At 33.0% G+C, this 18493-nt stretch overlaps 2 protein-coding genes across 5 annotated transcripts in view; one reads left to right on the top strand and one right to left on the bottom strand.

The window, feature by feature from the left end:
• The window catches only part of LOC131436275 (mucin-2), a 486638-nt gene that overhangs the window by 174206 nt on the left and 293939 nt on the right, over window positions 1-18493 (top strand). The window lies entirely within an intron of this gene.
• The window catches only part of LOC131433792 (collagen alpha-1(I) chain-like), a 44890-nt gene that overhangs the window by 398 nt on the left and 25999 nt on the right, over window positions 1-18493 (bottom strand). The gene's annotated exons all lie outside the window — the stretch shown is intronic.

Raw genomic sequence — 18493 nt, 5'->3', positions numbered from 1 at the left:
CTGGACAATAAAAAAAGGAATTTAAAAAAACTCTCCTGGTTTCAAAACTTTTTTAAAAGTTACATCCTCATCTAGCGAAACACTCTGACCCGATTACCTTTCGCGATTACCCAATCATGTCGAGCGCAATCTCCACTTATCGGCTGTGTTATATCACATGACTTGCCAATTCATTCCAAGTGTGTATGCCCTTTGAAACATGCATTCCGACCTCGTGCGAATATTGCATTGCACTGCTGCCCAATTTCGAGCATGATGTTGCTGATGATTTGCAGGCCTTCCAGTCAGCATAAACCGTCCAGCAGCCCAACCAGCCGACATACAAAAAACGTCTTCCTTTACTTTTGCTTTCGTCTTTTTCAAGCCTTCGAGCTTTCGAGTTGGTCATCATTAAATCATTTTCGTCGATGCAACCACGTAAGAAGCAATTTCGATAAATGTTAAAAGTGTAACGCAGTCTGTTTTGCAGTGCACAGAAAGTTCACAGCTTCAATAAATTATCGCGACCGAGCGTTGGCGGTTCTGCTTCATCCTTTTTCTTTTGCTTCCTCCTTCGCTTCTGATAGCAAGCGAAAGCTGATGTGAAATTAATTGTTTGACCATCGTTCGCTAGAAACGCAAAAATGCGCACTGGTGTTGCCGGTAAAAAGTTGCTAGTCAAGAACCGAATCTTCACCGGTGGCAAAACCACCGAGCGAATTTTATTTAATCAAGCAATTAATCGTTGGATGGGTATGACGGCTTGTATTAGAGTCGGGGCTACAGAGTGTTGCACAGTTGATTGTTGCTAATCGGTCCGATACGCGTGGTGAGCCATGTCGAACAATGTGGGGCAACGAACGTTTTGTCAGTAGAGCACTGTTCTTTGGATACATGTCAGGATTGCATGTTTAGTATATTTATTACGCATGTTACATTTCATTTGGATATTTGATGAGAGATATATGTGTGTGTTTTTTAGGTTTTCTCGGAGATGGCTGAACCGATTTTGACAAACTTAGATTCAAATGAAAGGTCTCACGGTCGAACCGTCACACCGTCACTACTGGTCTCAAAACTCCAGAAATCGATAGTCATTATTAGTAGGCAACTAAACAAACTGATTTCGGCTATCCTGGTTCCCGGTATCCGGTTTCGGAAGTGCCGGAAATAGTGGTCATATATTCCAAAATGGATCTCACTCACTTTTCTCAGCGATTGTTTGACGATTGAAATTAAATTCAAATGAAAGGTCTTACGGTCCCATACGGAATTACTGAATTTCATCCGGATCCGACTTCCGATTCCGAAGTTATAGGGTAAAGTGTGTTCAATATTGTACACCGTCACTTAAACCGGCGAAACAAAAGCCGTAAAAAAAATTCTTAACTCGACTCAAACCCGTTATTCCCAATTTAGAGTGAAAATCGTATAAAATCTTAAAAATTTTAATAAAAACTAGTAGAGTTTGTACGTCATGTTAGTTGGTGGCCGTACGAATCGACTTCGATTATACCGGTTCTCAGGTTCCGGTGCTGGAAGTACATATAATAGTGAACCCACTTCGTTTTCTAATGAATTGCCTTTTTTTTGTTTTGATTATAGAGGTTTCAACCTTAAGGTCATTCGCCTCTTCGGGCCAGAAAAACTTTCTGACTCTATGTGCGGGGTTGGGAATCGAACCCAGGCGGGCTGCGTGAAAGGCATCGACTTACCCATCACACTATACCCGTCCCCTAATGAATTGCCTTATCGATCAGAGAACTGTTTCATTGTTCATGTTTTCATGTTAAACTAGCTAATGCACAAACAATCTCTTGGTTTCTTTAAAAAATCGAAGAGAAACATTTTGAATAGAATACCATAGTATTATAAAAGGTGATTTTTTTGAGGTTAGGATTTTCATGCATTAGTATTTGCTCAGATTTTTTGAGGTTATGATTTTCATGCATTATTATTTGCTCAGTATGCTCTGACATTTCATCATGAATAGACTTACTAACGAGCAACGCTTGCAAATCAGTGAATGGGCCCTAGAAAAGTTGGCAGAAAATCCGCTTTTTTATCGACAAATTTTGTTCAGCGATGAGGCTCATTTCTGGTTGAATGGCTACGTAAATAAGCAAAATTGCCGCATTTGGAGTGAAGAGCAACCAGAAGCCGTTCAAGAACTGCCCATGCATCCCGAAAAATGCACTGTTGGGTGTGGTTTGTACGCTGGTGGAATCATTGGACCGTATTTTTTCAAAGATGCTGTTGGACGCAACGTTACAGTGAATGGCGATCGCTATCGTTCGATGCTAACAAACTTTTTGTTGCCAAAAATGGAAGAACTGAACTTGGTTGACATGTGGTTTCAACAAGATGGCGCTACATGCCACACAGCTCGCGATTCTATGGCCATTTTGAGGGAAAACTTCGGAGAACAATTCATCTCAAGAAATGGACCGGTAAGTTGGCCACCAAGATCATGCGATTTGACGCCTTTAGACTATTTTTTGTGGGGCTACGTCAAGTCTAAAGTCTACAGAAATAAGCCAGTAACTATTCCAGCTTTGGAAGACAACATTTCCGAAGAAATTCGGGCTATTCCGGCCGAAATGCTCGAAAAAGTTGCCCAAAATTGGACTTTCCGAATGGACCACCTAAGACGCAGCCGCGTCAACATTTAAATGAAATTATCTTCAAAAAGTAAATGTCATGTACCAATCTAACGTTTAAAATAAAGAACCGATGAGATTTTGCAAATTTTATGCGTTTTATTGTTTAAAAAAGTTCTCAAGCTCTTAAAAAATCACCCTGTATATGGGAAAAGTATCATGACATCACTAGGTGGATTAAAACAGGTTTTTAGAGACGTGTTTCAATTTTATCGACAGCCTGCGTAGTATCCATCATATTCGAAAATAATTTCTTATCGCTTAGCAATCGAAGTCTGTGAATATATGCTACAGATTAAATCTGCACTGATGTGCGGAAGGAAAGATAAAACAAAAAACTGAATAAATGGTGTACTGCACGAAGGAAAAAAAAGGCGGGTGGGTAATGTCAGAGACATAACTGGATGTCGTGAATACGAAAACAAATGACATGTTCCTTAACACTTCCGAATATCAAATAGTTGATCAATTGTATGAATTATGCAAGCATTCCCCTTTTCCACATTTTTCGCAAAAACAAAGAAGGCTTCACTTGATCTCGATTACTGTGAATTTCACACAGCGAAAAGTGCAAGAATCTAACCAAACTGTTCTACATTTGCACTAAACTGAGGATATTTTCTTTCGATTTGCGAACAACACATCCTAATAGTTCTTCAGAAAACTTTTAGAGCCATTAGAACGGCTGATTTTTTATAATGCTTTCCAACGATGCTTATTCATCCATCGAAATGACTGGCAGCTGTGACGTAATCACTCTTATCGGAAGCGAAACTAGCTTTGCAAACGGCACAAAATACATCTGCTCGCATTGGCGATAGAATCCAAACTGATTAGATTTTTGTTAGGAGCTTTCTTTTACGTGATTTCGTTTGTAGCATTTTCACTAATGGGCGGTCCTAACGGCTATAAAAATAGTCGCATACAGAATATTAATGTCGATTATTTTATTTCGCATTTGCAAATTTATTGAAAAAAAACTATCAATATGCTGTAGCGATTCATTTCCAGCATTCAGAAGGGACAAATTGCGTAATTCTCTACGATATTAAACTCGGAACATTTTTCGCAAAAAAAAGCTTCACTTGATCTCGATTACTGTGAATTTCACACAGCGAAAAGTGCACAAATCTAACCAAATTGTTCTTGATTTGCACTAAACTGAGGATAATTACCTGCGGTTTGCGAAAAACAAATCCTAATAGTTCTTTAGAAAATTTTTAGAGCCATTAGAACGGCTGATTTTTTATAATGCTCTCCAACGTTGCTTTTTCATCCATCGAAATGACTGGCAGCTGTGACGTAATCGCTCTTGTCGAAAGCGAAACTAGCTGTGCAGACGACACAAAACACATCTGCTCGCAGTGGCGATAGAATCCAAACTGATTCAATTTTTGTTAAGAGTTTCCTTTATGTGATTTCGTTTGTAGCTTTTTCACTAATGGGCGGTCCTAACGGCTATAAAAATAGCCGCATACAGAATTTTTATGTCGATTATTTCATTTCGGATTTGCATAATTTATTGAAAAAAAACTATCAATATGCTGTAGGGATTCATTTCCAGCATTCAGAAGGGTCAAATTGCGTAATTCTCTACGATATTAAACTCGGAACATTTTTCGCAAAAAAAGGCTTCACTTGATCTCGATTACTGTGAATTTCACACAGCGAAAAGTGCACAAATGTAACCAAATTGTTCTTGATTTGCACTAAACTGAGGATAATTACCTGCGATTTGCGAAAAACAAATCCTAATAGTTCTTTAGAAAAATTTTAGAGCCATTAGAACGGCTGATTTTTTATAATGCTCTCCAACGTTGCTTTTTCATCCATCGAAATGACTGGCAGCTGTGACGTAATCGCTCTTGTCGAAAGCGAAACTAGCTGTGCAGACGACACAAAACACATCTGCTCGCAGTGGCGATAGAATCCAAACTGATTCAATTTTTGTTAAGAGATTTCCTTTTATTTGATTTCGTTTGTAGCTTTTCCACTAATGGGCGGTCCTAACGGCTATAAAAATAGCCGCATACAGAATTTTTATGTCGATTATTTCATTTCGGATTTGCAAAATTTTTTGAAAAAAACTATCAATATGCTGTAGGGATTAATTTCCAGCATTCAGAAGGGTCAAATTGCGGAATTCTCTACGATATTAAACTCGGAACATTTTTCTCAAAAAAAGGCTTCACTTGATCTCGATTACTGTGAATTTCACACAGCGAAAAGTGCACAAATCTAACCAAATTGTTCTTGATTTGCACTAAACTGAGGATAATTACCTGCGATTTGCGAAAAACAAATCCTAATAGTTCTTTAGAAAAATTTTAGATCCATTAGAACGGCTGATTTTTTATAATGCTCTCCAACGTTGCTTTTTCATCCATCGAAATGACTGGCAGCTGTGACGTAATCGCTCTTGTCGAAAGCGAAACTAGCTGTGCAGACGACACAAAACACATCTGCTCGCAGTGGCGATAGAATCCAAACTGATTCAATTTTTGTTAAGAGATTTCCTTTTGTGTGATTTCGTTTGTAGCTTTTTCACTAATGGGCGGTCCTAACGGCTATAAAAATAGCCGCATATAGAATTTCAATGTCGATTATTTCATTTCGGATTTGCATAATTTATTGAAAAAAAACTATCAATATGCTGTAGGGATTCATTTCCAACATTCAGAAGGGTCAAATTGCGTAATTCTCTACGATATTAAACTCGGAACATTTTTCGCAAAAAAAGGCTTCACTTGATCTCGATTACTGTGAATTTCACACAGCGAAAAGTGCACAAATCTAACCAAATTGTTCTTGATTTGCACTAAACTGAGGATAATTACCTGCGATTTGCGAAAAACAAATCCTAATAGTTCTTTAGAAAAATTTTAGATCCATTAGAACGGCTGATTTTTTATAATGCTCTCCAACGTTGCTTTTTCATCCATCGAAATGACTGGCAGCTGTGACGTAATCGCTCTTGTCGAAAGCGAAACTAGCTGTGCAGACGACACAAAACACATCTGCTCGCAGTGGCGATAGAATCCAAACTGATTCAATTTTTGTTAAGAGATTTCCTTTTATTTGATTTCGTTTGTAGCTTTTCCACTAATGGGCGGTCCTAACGGCTATAAAAATAGCCGCATACAGAATTTTTATGTCGATTATTTCATTTCGGATTTGCAAAATTTTTTGAAAAAAACTATCAATATGCTGTAGGGATTAATTTCCAGCATTCAGAAGGGTCAAATTGCGGAATTCTCTACGATATTAAACTCGGAACATTTTTCTCAAAAAAAGGCTTCACTTGATCTCGATTACTGTGAATTTCACACAGCGAAAAGTGCACAAATCTAACCAAATTGTTCTTGATTTGCACTAAACTGAGGATAATTACCTGCGATTTGCGAAAAACAAATCCTAATAGTTCTTTAGAAAAATTTTAGATCCATTAGAACGGCTGATTTTTTATAATGCTCTCCAACGTTGCTTTTTCATCCATCGAAATGACTGGCAGCTGTGACGTAATCGCTCTTGTCGAAAGCGAAACTAGCTGTGCAGACGACACAAAACACATCTGCTCGCAGTGGCGATAGAATCCAAACTGATTCAATTTTTGTTAAGAGATTTCCTTTTGTGTGATTTCGTTTGTAGCTTTTTCACTAATGGGCGGTCCTAACGGCTATAAAAATAGCCGCATATAGAATTTCAATGTCGATTATTTCATTTCGGATTTGCATAATTTATTGAAAAAAAACTATCAATATGCTGTAGGGATTCATTTCCAACATTCAGAAGGGTCAAATTGCGTAATTCTCTACGATATTAAACTCGGAACATTTTTCGCAAAAAAAGGCTTCACTTGATCTCGATTACTGTGAATTTCACACAGCGAAAAGTGCACAAATCTAACCAAATTGTTCTTGATTTGCACTAAACTGAGGATAATTACCTGCGATTTGCGAAAAACAAATCCTAATAGTTCTTTAGAAAAATTTTAGAGCCATTAGAACGGCTGATTTTTTATAATGCTCTCCAACGTTGCTTTTTCATCCATCGAAATGACTGGCAGCTGTGACGTAATCGCTCTTGTCGAAAGCGAAACTAGCTGTGCAGACGACACAAAACACATCTGCTCGCAGTGGCGATAGAATCCAAACTGATTCAATTTTTGTTAAGAGATTTCCTTTTATTTGATTTCGTTTGTAGCTTTTCCACTAATGGGCGGTCCTAACGGCTATAAAAATAGCCGCATACAGAATTTTTATGTCGATTATTTCATTTCGGATTTGCAAAATTTTTTGAAAAAAACTATCAATATGCTGTAGGGATTAATTTCCAGCATTCAGAAGGGTCAAATTGCGGAATTCTCTACGATATTAAACTCGGAACATTTTTCTCAAAAAAAGGCTTCACTTGATCTCGATTACTGTGAATTTCACACAGCGAAAAGTGCACAAATCTAACCAAATTGTTCTTGATTTGCACTAAACTGAGGATAATTACCTGCGATTTGCGAAAAACAAATCCTAATAGTTCTTTAGAAAAATTTTAGATCCATTAGAACGGCTGATTTTTTATAATGCTCTCCAACGTTGCTTTTTCATCCATCGAAATGACTGGCAGCTGTGACGTAATCGCTCTTGTCGAAAGCGAAACTAGCTGTGCAGACGACACAAAACACATCTGCTCGCAGTGGCGATAGAATCCAAACTGATTCAATTTTTGTTAAGAGATTTCCTTTTGTGTGATTTCGTTTGTAGCTTTTTCACTAATGGGCGGTCCTAACGGCTATAAAAATAGCCGCATATAGAATTTCAATGTCGATTATTTCATTTCGGATTTGCATAATTTATTGAAAGAGACTATCAATATGCTGTAGGGATTCGTTTCTAGCATTCAGAAGGACCAAATTGAGGAACTCACTACGATATTCACCACTTTTGGAAACATTTTTCTTGAACGATTTGTTGTACAGCTGCAGCTATTTTCTTCTCTTCCTCAGAACGCGTTCTGATTGGCTGGTGTTGACATGGGTCAAATGAGATAGGTTTTTCAATAGTGTACTATTGAAATACTTCAATGCTCTTGCTATACACGTTTAAGTTGAAAAATTTCGATTCTATTGGTAGTTAGATTATATAAATCCTTCCACAGATCACTGAGCTATGAGCTTTCAAAATACGAGAAAGGCAAACGCGCCATATGAATTATCCTCTTTGATACTCGTTTATACCAAACATTTCAGAAAAGTTTAATTTTGAACTATTTGAGATTATGTCACACAACTGAAAATTTTATCATAAAATTGTGATCATATTTCCGATGGCATGTAGCAAAAATTATGTTGATTCGTTAGATACAACAAGAGATATTCACGATCAAAAACTTATCACTCTCTCAGAGGGTAAATTTTGAAAAGGCACCCCATAGTAAAGTAAGTCGTATTCACGACAAAAAAATCAAACTGAACTTTTGCAGAATACCAAAAATCGAACGGAACTCAGGTCAGAATTCTGGACGAGAAACAAAACAGGGTCACAAAAAGTCGTGCCCAGAAGTAAATGAAACTTCAACCAAATTTCAGGAAACCTTATAGGTGACTGTGAGAGTACTTAATTTAAAATACAATTGAATTCCACTAATAATACACACATCACTATACACCCAAACCTCCATTTACGTAAAAATCGGGACTTCGTAAATCGAATTATGACGTAAAAAAAGTTTACGTTGTTTGGAATTTTTAACGTAAAAACAGTTTTCCCTATGTATGTATATTATTGGATATGTATAAAATAATGGGTAACTATGGAACAAAAATTATTAGTATTTGCAGGAAAAGGATGTTCTAGGTCGCATCAATTTCTAAGATGGCGACTTCCGGTTCATCGATATTCGTGACAAACCATCAGAATATGGGTATTTTCGGAACGGGTTTGATGAGTACATGTCAGAAAACGATGTTTGAGGTGATTCTGAATTCCAAGATGACGACTTCCGGTTTATTGATATTGCTTGAAAACCCTTAGAATATGGGTATTTTTGGAAAGGGGTTTTATGAGTACATGGTGGAAAACGATGTTTGAGGTGGTTCTGAATTCCAAAATGGTGACTTCCGGTTTATTAATATTCCTTGAAAACCCTTACAATATGAGTATTTTCGAGACGTGTTTGATGAGTAGATGTAGGAAGACGATGTTTAAGGTCGTCCTGAAATCCAAAATGGCGACTTCCGGTTTGTCCTTAGTAATCCATACAATTTGTGTCGATATTTCTTGAATGGTTCGAACCTTCACAATATGCATATTTTCGGAAAAGTTTTCATTAGTAAAAAGTTACATTTTTAAGCAGTAGCCTAATATCTAAATTATAGCCGGATTTAGTAGAAAAAAGATTAAAATACCAGACAAATCAGTTTCAGATTATCAAGACTGTTGAAACTATGCTATGCCATCTTGGAATTCATAACCACCTCAATCATCGTTTTCTGACATCTACTCATCAAACCCGTTCCAAAAATACCCATATTGTAAAGGTTTTCAAGGAATAACTTAAAACATCAATTTTCAATTCCTAACACTTCACAACACAGAATGTCGCCATCTTAGATTTTTAAATAGCTTAAAATTTTTTGACATCAATTAGTCTAACCCGTACTACAAATACCTGTTTTAATTCACCTAGTGTTGTAATGATGCCTTTCTCGTCTTACTCATAACATCATAAATATTTCTGCGGAATTCGCAAAAACAAATATTCATTGAATAGAAATAAGAAAGTTTGGTCGGACCCAATCTAACAAACTCTACAAATCCTGTTTACCCTGTAGTTCCGGAACCGGAAGTAGTATCCACAATAAATTTTGGAATTCCGCACTGTAACTGTAAGACTTGCGAAAATCGATTTGGCCATCCTTTTGCAGTTTTTAATCACCATTTACAATTCTTCCGAAACCGGATTCAGATGACCGGAATAGCCGAAGTTGGTTCGTTTGCCAGCAACAATTATAACCTACAAATTGGAACAGTTTTGAACCTAATTAAACCTAGATTTACTTTCTCATGCTTTCGGTTAAATGAATCAAACGAAATTTAACAAACGAAGCGAACCTGCGTTTCTGTTACTTCTGCATATATTATTTCAAGCTAAACAGCATGAATCAGCAGCATAAAATATGTAGTAGGATTATTATTATTATTATTATTATTATTACTATTATTATCATTATTATTACTGACATCACTACTCCACCGGCACGGTAGTACTGCACTACCGTCTGTGAAAATTGCATATTTTTTCAAATAAATTTCAATTCATTGACATTCTTTTATTCTTTCGGACGCACTTATCATAAAAAAGCTACAATTTTTATCACCGTCTTTTACCAATTTCACACACTAGTAGCACACATCCGTAGCCGTTTTTTTTTTCTATATGGCGTGTACAAAATAGAACAAAGCACCGATCGTTCGTTTTGTCTTTTCTTCTTCCACGTTGCACGTACTGGTGTTGTTCATATTGTCATTCTATATGGCGATTTCAAAACTTTGACACTCATCGCTATGTAACTGCGGAACCGGAAGTCGGCTCCGAATGAAATTTTACAGTAGCTCTAAAGATAATATGAGCTTTAATTCAAATCAAGATCAGTGAAAATCGTTTTATGCATCGCAGAGAAATCGAAGTGAGTTCTATTTTTGGAGTTTTTCTTCACCACTTACGATGCTTCCGGAACAGGAAAAGGGGGGACCAGTAGTGTCGAATTGACTTTTTACACCCACAAACTAACAAGCTCTGCAAAACTAGAAGAATTTATCAGACAGTTTTATGGGATTTTTAGCTGTTTTTGACCATCATTCGTGAAAAAATACTAATGAAATTGGTAATTTTCTACTTATCACGCTTTAGTTCCGGAACCGAAAGTCGAATCCGGATTAAATTGTTTTAGCAATTTTTAGAAAACTATAAGACCATTCATTTAAATCTTAGTTTGTGAAAAGAAAATTGAGTGCAAACTTTTGCTCTCATTTTCATATATTACCATATAACTCCAGAACCGGAAGTCGGATCCAAATGAAATTTAATAGCAGACTATGGGACTATAAAACCTTTTGTTTGAATCTTAGTTTGTGAAAATCGGTTCAGCCATTTCTGAGAAAAGTGAATGCATATTTTTGTTACAGTCACACACACATACACACACACACACACACACACACACACACTACACACACACAGACATTTGATTGTATAGCCTTTCTACATGAGAAAGGCAAAAACGATCGGTGGCGATCGGGGGAAATCAGACTCGTCAATCGAAATGTGATTCCTCGTTTTTGGATTTTATATGTTCCGGTATTGAGGGGCAGAAATTAAACGTTACTGCACTATCATTCCAGGGCAGTGTTCTGTCCGAGATGTGGTTAACTTTTTCCTTTGATGCATTCAAAATTAGATTATCATCATTATGATCAAATAGTTTGGGAGCTGTTTTCCATTATGGAAATTTACTGGTAAATTGACAAAACAGTAGGCCACGGATTGGGCATTCGTCGATAACGTGAAAGATGCTCCCTAGAATTGTGATTCAGTGACACATGTTCACGTAATGTCGCAACAGGCATCGATACTGGTAGGTGTCACGTTCTAACCGCCTTGTTTGGTGTGGTGTTTGTGCGGATATGGTGACTGGTCTCTATTTTTTCCAAGACGATGATTTAGCAACGAAATCTGTTAATGGCGATCGTTATTGAGCCATGATAAATGATTTTGTGATTCCCATTGTTCATGGAAATGGTTTGAATGAATGGTTTGAATGACGGAAATGGTTTGAATGAAATGGTTTGAATGTATCAACAGGACGGTGCAACATGCCATACAGCTCGACTAACAATAGATTTGTTACGACTTACGATTTACGCTGATTTTGACTGGCCCCCGAGATCACCCGATTTGATGCCACCAGATTTTTTTGTGGGGCAATTTGAAATCTAAAGTAAACGCTAATAAGCCAAGAACCATAGCTGAACTCAACGACAACATACGACAACATGAAATCGCCTCCATATCGACCGATACATTGGCCAAAATGGTGGAAAACGCCGAAAACATAGCACATTTTGTACTGAAGGTCAAAGGTGACCATTTACTGGCTATCGTTTCCAAAAAATAGCTGTCACATTTCTCCTTGAACCAAAATAACTTATTATCGGAATGAAAATAATTAAATATGTTTTTTTTCATATATTTTGTTCAGAAACAAATGCTTCCACTTTAAATGGCCCACCCTGTAGATGATTTGAAGATGGATTTATATCATTTCTCGATGAACATTAGATTAGTGCAAATGACAGTTTCTCTTTCTGTTATTACAAAATACACCCGTATTTTTTGATAGTATTTTTTTAAATTTGATAGTATTAGTTATTATTCTTTGCAAATAGAATACTATTGTGGGCAAAAAGTAGCAAAACTTTGGAATTATATTTTACGCGGAAACCTTACTGTCTGTGACATCTGTGCCAAGTGTCACGTCAACATATTCATTAGAGTTTAGTTTCCGCCTGTCTTTCTGAAATTTTAAAAGTTCAATCTCATTTTTAATGTCATAATCTTAGACAATAAGTTAATTGATAAGTTTTCAAGCTCATAGCGAACACATCCGGTTCTGGATATATACTCGCATTTGTGACACAATCAACAATTGAAAAAGTGAACTAAACCTGTAAAATTTTCGATCAAAAATGTTATAATTTACTTAAGCTACTTCTATGGGTAGATATAAAATATCGTATTGACGCAGAAAAGCTATGTTCGTCGATCTAAAATTAACCAATTTTCTTACTATTTTTCCCAGGTACGTGTCCTCAAAACGATACATCACCATGAAAATTGTGAAACGTGAGTACTTGTTACATTAAAATAAATACTGTGCAATAAATTTGATCCCACGAAAGTGCATGCTTGCAGTGCATCGACCCCAGCCAACCGCAAATTCATGCCATCAACAATTTATTTTATTATTTCTCTCCGACTTTCCATAATTACTCAGTGGTGGCCTCAAAATAAAATACATTTCCGCCAAATTGATGTGCATGTGCCGACCATCAAATTTATTCAATTAACGCTCCAGCCAAATGTCCGTACAGATCGCCATTCCCCGTAACGCCCCCGGATAACACGGATATGGGTATAATTTAAGCTGACCCAACAAACAGGCAACCAGGAAAGCACCCTCCACTCCACTCGTTTCCGTTTTTCGTGGCCTGTCTTATGACCTCAAACTCGGACGATGACGACGAGGGAGGGATGCAAGCAAGATTGATACCGAGAACTAGTTGAAGTGCAATGAAAAAAAAAAGTTACCGAATCCATTACATGGTTCATTGAGCATAATTATCGGCCGTGATGGTTCCGAATTTTCCGCTTACTTCACGCATCGATCGAGAGAGGGGTCAATCGTCGGCTCCGGTGGATGGACGGATGGATCGCAACTTTACTCCTGCAGTCATCAGTCTTGCCGGGCGCTCGGCGATGTGCGGTTTGCTTTCCTGTTCGAATGACCCCCAATCGAATCCGAAAACTGAGTGATGAATGATGGTGGCTGCAGGAGATACCGATGAGGGTGGCAACCGATAAAGCGCCATATTCGGCACAATTTGACGGACGGTCGGTGGTATCAAAGGTGAAGAGTCCGGCCGATCGAAGCTGTCTGGTCCTTAACGGATTTCAAGTTCAATTCGAGTGTGCGACCTTGGCGTTTGTGTTGTAAGCTTTTGAGATTTTACATTCTACAAACATTGGCGCACGGTCGCGCTCTGAGAAAAAGATTGTTTTGCGGGTTGTTTGTTTTCTTCTCTCACGCAGGTATGCTAATGACTCAATCGCTTCTGAAGCAGGTCCCGCAATCAGAATGAGGCTGTCAAGGACTCCTACGAGCGTGCAGGCAGGTGTCGTTTCTAATCCAATTTCGATGTCAGCTATTTACGAAGGTCCAGACTTGGTTGGATTGCTTCGAGCGGACAGATTGAGCCGCACTCGCGTCCTTCCCTTTCAAGTGATGACATTGCATTACTTAATAATTCATTAGCCACACACGTTTACCAGTCGGTCGAACGTCGCAGCAGGATATTCAAGTGGAAAATTGAATCGGAGCGCTTCAGGAATTGGAACGGTATATTCACAACGCGATGATCGCCGCTAAGAGGCGGCTTCCATTAACGTGTGCATTATCGATGAGGCAGGTCGTTTACTGTCTTGTAAACTAATTACGTAAATGTTTGCAAATCAATTGCTTTATTGAATGGAAATTACATTAAGCTCGATTGATTCCATTTGATATTCATTGATGCGGTAGGTGCTTTTGGTCAACAGCCGAAGAGTTATAATTATTGAACCGTTAGTGTTGACTAGCCAAGGTTCACATTATTCCTTTAACAATATTTAAGATTTGGTGACAACAAAGTTGAAAGTTCAAATCACTTATGAACAATTTCGAAATGTTTAGGAATCATAGCACGAAAAACTATGGAGTGTTTCAGAAAAGTAATAAAAATTAAGTTTTATCGGTTTATACTGAACTGCTAGGTAGCATAGTAGTTCCATATAAACTGTTATGCATTGATGAAACGTAAAGAAAAATTCAATCGGTTCAAAACAGGCTTATTTCTATAAAAATTCATTGCATACGAAACATAAAAGCCTATCGAACAATTTAAAATTGGAGAATTAGAAATAAAACTCAACGGAGTTGTAAAATAAACGAATTTCAAAATAAAAAACTTAACATTAAAGCTTTCAAAAATTGCCAAACTGCAAGCTTTCAATGAGAAATGTGAAAATTTTTGGAAATTGAGATGTTAAAATATTGGAAATGTTTCAAAGAACTTAAATATGGCGTTGCAGATATTTTGCAAAAAGTGCAATGATTTAGCAATATCTCAAATAAACACAGAATAGATGCCAAAATCTGGATCGAATTGCTCCGATTTGATTTAATCTTTGCTTCCGTTTTCTGTATGGCCAACCATTTGTTCTACGAAGAAGGAGACTCAAAAAATGGACTCGAATCTGTTTTCTAAAAGGGGCAAATACTGCTTTTACACACAATTTCGCCAAGCCAATCTAACTCACAATAACTCAATATCAACGCATCTCGAGAAATTTTTCAAGCACCTAATAAATAGTTTGCCATACTAAAGATGAGCGCAAAGTTCCATTCAAGTCGAAGTTTATGATGTTTGAAAACTTGTTACTAATTACTGGAGTTCCTCTCGAGCAACAAAAAACAAGTAATATAAATCTATTTCTTCATCATATAATGCAGAAAATTGTTACACAAATTAAAATAATAACTATTAAAAAAATAAAAAATATGAAATAGAGTGAAAAGCTAGCCGACCACCTTTTATTTAGCTAGATTAGGGTTTTAGGGTTAGATTTTCAATCCCATATATACGGGTAGGAATTTCTTCGATTCAACAGACGCATATCTTCAGTCTAAATAAAATAGAAAACGTCAGAAAAACGAACGACCACAAAATTTTTCTGTTAGAAATAATAATGAGGTTGCATTAAAAGAATGACAAACATAAATGTAAAAAGAGATGAGAAAACATAATAACAAGAAAACACAAGAAATTAAGAACTTTTGACTATATTGTAAAAATGACAAAATACGAATATAAGAGTATAATCAAAGGGATATTAAAAATGTGTGAAAACAGTGTATATCTGCAAGGTTGTGCGGATATATAAAAATAAGAAATCGAAGCATCGTAGGAAATTCAGATCAACGAAAATAATAAACTCAAAAAATCAGAAGGTAAAGAAAACGGGTCTTTTGAGACAAGATAAAAAGTAATTGAGTTTTATTGAAATTATGTATTTTAGAGAACTAGAACATAAAGCCAAAACATAAAAACTAGAAAAGGAAGGTATTGTAATGGAAAATTGAAGAAAACTATTGTATAAAAAATATTAATCAATTTGGAAAATAAGAAAATAAGGAAATAAGAAAATAATAATATAAGAAAATAAGAAAATAAGAAAATAAGAAAATAAGAAAATAAGAAAATAAGAAAATATGAAAATAAGAAAATAAGAAAATATGAAAATATGAAAATAAGAAAATAAGAAAATAAGATAATAAGAAAATAAGAAAATGAGAAAATGAGAAAATAAGAAAAAAAGAAAATAAGAAAATAAGGAAATAAGAAAATAATAATATAAGAAAATAAGAAAACAAGAAAATAAGAAAATAAGAAAATAAGAAAATAAGAAAATAAGAAAATAAGAAAATAAGAAAATAAGGAAATAAGAAAATAAGAAAATAAGAAAATAAGAAAATAAGAAAATAAGAAAATAAGAAAATAAGAAAATAAGAAAATAAGAAAATAAGAAAATAAGAAAATAAGAAAATAAGAAAATAAGAAAATAAGAAAATAAGAAAATAAGAAAATAAGAAAATAAGAAAATAAGAAAATAATAAAATAAGAAAATAAGAAAATAAGAAAATAAGAAAATAAGAAAATAAGAAAATAAGAAAATAAGAAAATAAGAAAATAAGAAAATAAGAAAATAAGAAAATAAGAAAATAAGAAAATAAGAAAATAAGAAAATAAGAAAATAAGAAAATAAGAAAATAAGAAAATAAGAAAATAAGAAAATAAGAAAATAAGAAAATAAGAAAATAAGAAAATAAGAAAATAAGAAAATAAGAAAATAAGAAAATAAGAAAATGAGAAAATAAGAAAATAAGAAAATAAGAAAATAAGAAAATAAAAAAATAAGAAAATAAGAAAATAAGAATATAAGAAAATAAGAAAATAAGAAAATAAGAAAATAAGAAAATAAGAAAATAAGAAAGTAAAGAAAATAAGAAAATAAGAAAATAAGAAAATAAGAAAATAAGAAAATAAGAAAATAAGAAAATAGGAAAATAGGAAAATAAGAAAATAAGAAAATAAGAAAATAAGAAAATAAGAAAATTAGAAAATAAGAAAATAAGAAAATAAGAAAATAAGGAAATAAGAAAATAAGAAAATAAGAAAGTAAGAAAATAAGAAAATAAGAAAATAAGAAAATAAGAAAATAAGAAAATAAGAAAATAAGAAAATAAGAAAATAAGAAAATAAGAAAATAAGAAAATAAGAAAATAAGAAAATAAGAAAATAAGAAAATAAGAAAATAAGAAAATAAGAAAATAAGAAAATAAGAAAATAAGAAAATAAGAAAATAAGAAAATAAGAAAATAAGAAAATAAGAAAATAAGAAAATAAGAAAATAAGAAAATAAGAAAATAAGAAAATAAGAAAATAAGAAAATAAGAAAATAAGAAAATAAGAAAATAAGAAAATAAGAAAATAAGAAAATAAGAAAATAAGAAAATAAGAAAATAAGAAAATAAGAAAATAAGAAAATAAGAAAATAAGAAAATAAGAAAATAAGAAAATAAGAAAATAAGAAAATAAGAAAATAAGAAAATAAGAAAATAAGAAAATAAGAAAATAAGAAAATAAGAAAATAAGAAAATAAGAAAATAAGAAAATAAGAAAATAAGAAAATAAGAAAATAAGAAAATAAGAAAATAAGAAAATAAGAAAATAAGAAAATAAGAAAATAAGAAAATAAGAAAATAAGAAAATAAGAAAATAAGAAAATAAGAAAATAAGAAAATAAGAAAATAAGAAAATAAGAAAATAAGAAAATAAGAAAATAAGAAAATAAGAAAATAAGAAAATAAGAAAATAAGAAAATAAGAAAATAAGAAAATAAGAAAATAAGAAAATAAGAAAATAAGAAAATAAGAAAATAAGAAAATAAGAAAATAAGAAAATAAGAAAATAAGAAAATAAGAAAATAAGAAAATAAGAAAATAAGAAAATAAGAAAATAAGAAAATAAGAAAATAAGAAAATAAGAAAATAAGAAAATAAGAAAATAAGAAAATAAGAAAATAAGAAAATAAGAAAATAAGAAAATAAGAAAATAAGAAAATAAGAAAATAAGAAAATAAGAAAATATGAAAATAAGAAAATAAGAAAATATGAAAATATGAAAATATGAAAATAAGAAAATAAGAAAATAAGATAATAAGAAAATAAGAAAATAAGAAAATGAGAAAATAAGAAAAAAAGAAAATAAGAAAATAAGAAAATAAGAAAATAAGAAAATAAAAAAATAAGAAAATAAGAAAATAAGAAAATAAGAAAATAAGAAAATAAGAAAATAAGAAAAAAAGAAAATAAGAAAATAAGAAAATAAGAAAATAAGAAAATAAGAAAATAAGAAAATAAGAAAATAAGAAAATAAGAAAATAAGAAAATAAGAAAATAAGAAAATAAGAAAATAAGAAAATAAGAAAATAAGAAAATAAGAAAATAAAAAAATAAGAAAATAAGAAAATAAGAAAATAAAAAAATAAGAAAATAAGAAAATAAGAAAATAAGAAAATAAGAAAATAAGAAAATAAGAAAATAAGAAAATAAGAAAATAAGAAAATAAGAAAATAAGAAAATAAGAAAATAAGAAAATAAGAAAATAAGAAAATAAGAAAATAAGAAAATAAGAAAATAAGAAAATAAGAAAATAAGAAAATAAGAAAATAAGAAAATAAGAAAATAAGAAAATAAGAAAATAAGAAAATAAGAAAATAAGAAAATAAGAAAATAAGAAAATAAGAAAATAAGAATATAAGAATATAAGAATATAAGAATATAAGAAAATAAGAAAATAAGAAAATAAGAAAATAAGAAAATAAGAAAATAAGAAAATAGGAAAATAAGAAAATAAGAAAATAAGAAAATAAGAAAATAAAAAAATAAGAAAATAAGAAAATAAGAGAATAAGAAAATAAGG

The sequence above is a fragment of the Malaya genurostris genome, chromosome 3, assembly GCF_030247185.1.
Source record: "Malaya genurostris strain Urasoe2022 chromosome 3, Malgen_1.1, whole genome shotgun sequence".
NCBI classification, from domain to species: domain Eukaryota; kingdom Metazoa; phylum Arthropoda; class Insecta; order Diptera; family Culicidae; genus Malaya; species Malaya genurostris.
Note: the sequence above shows the minus strand (reverse complement) of the source record. Positions and strands in the feature narration are given on the sequence as shown.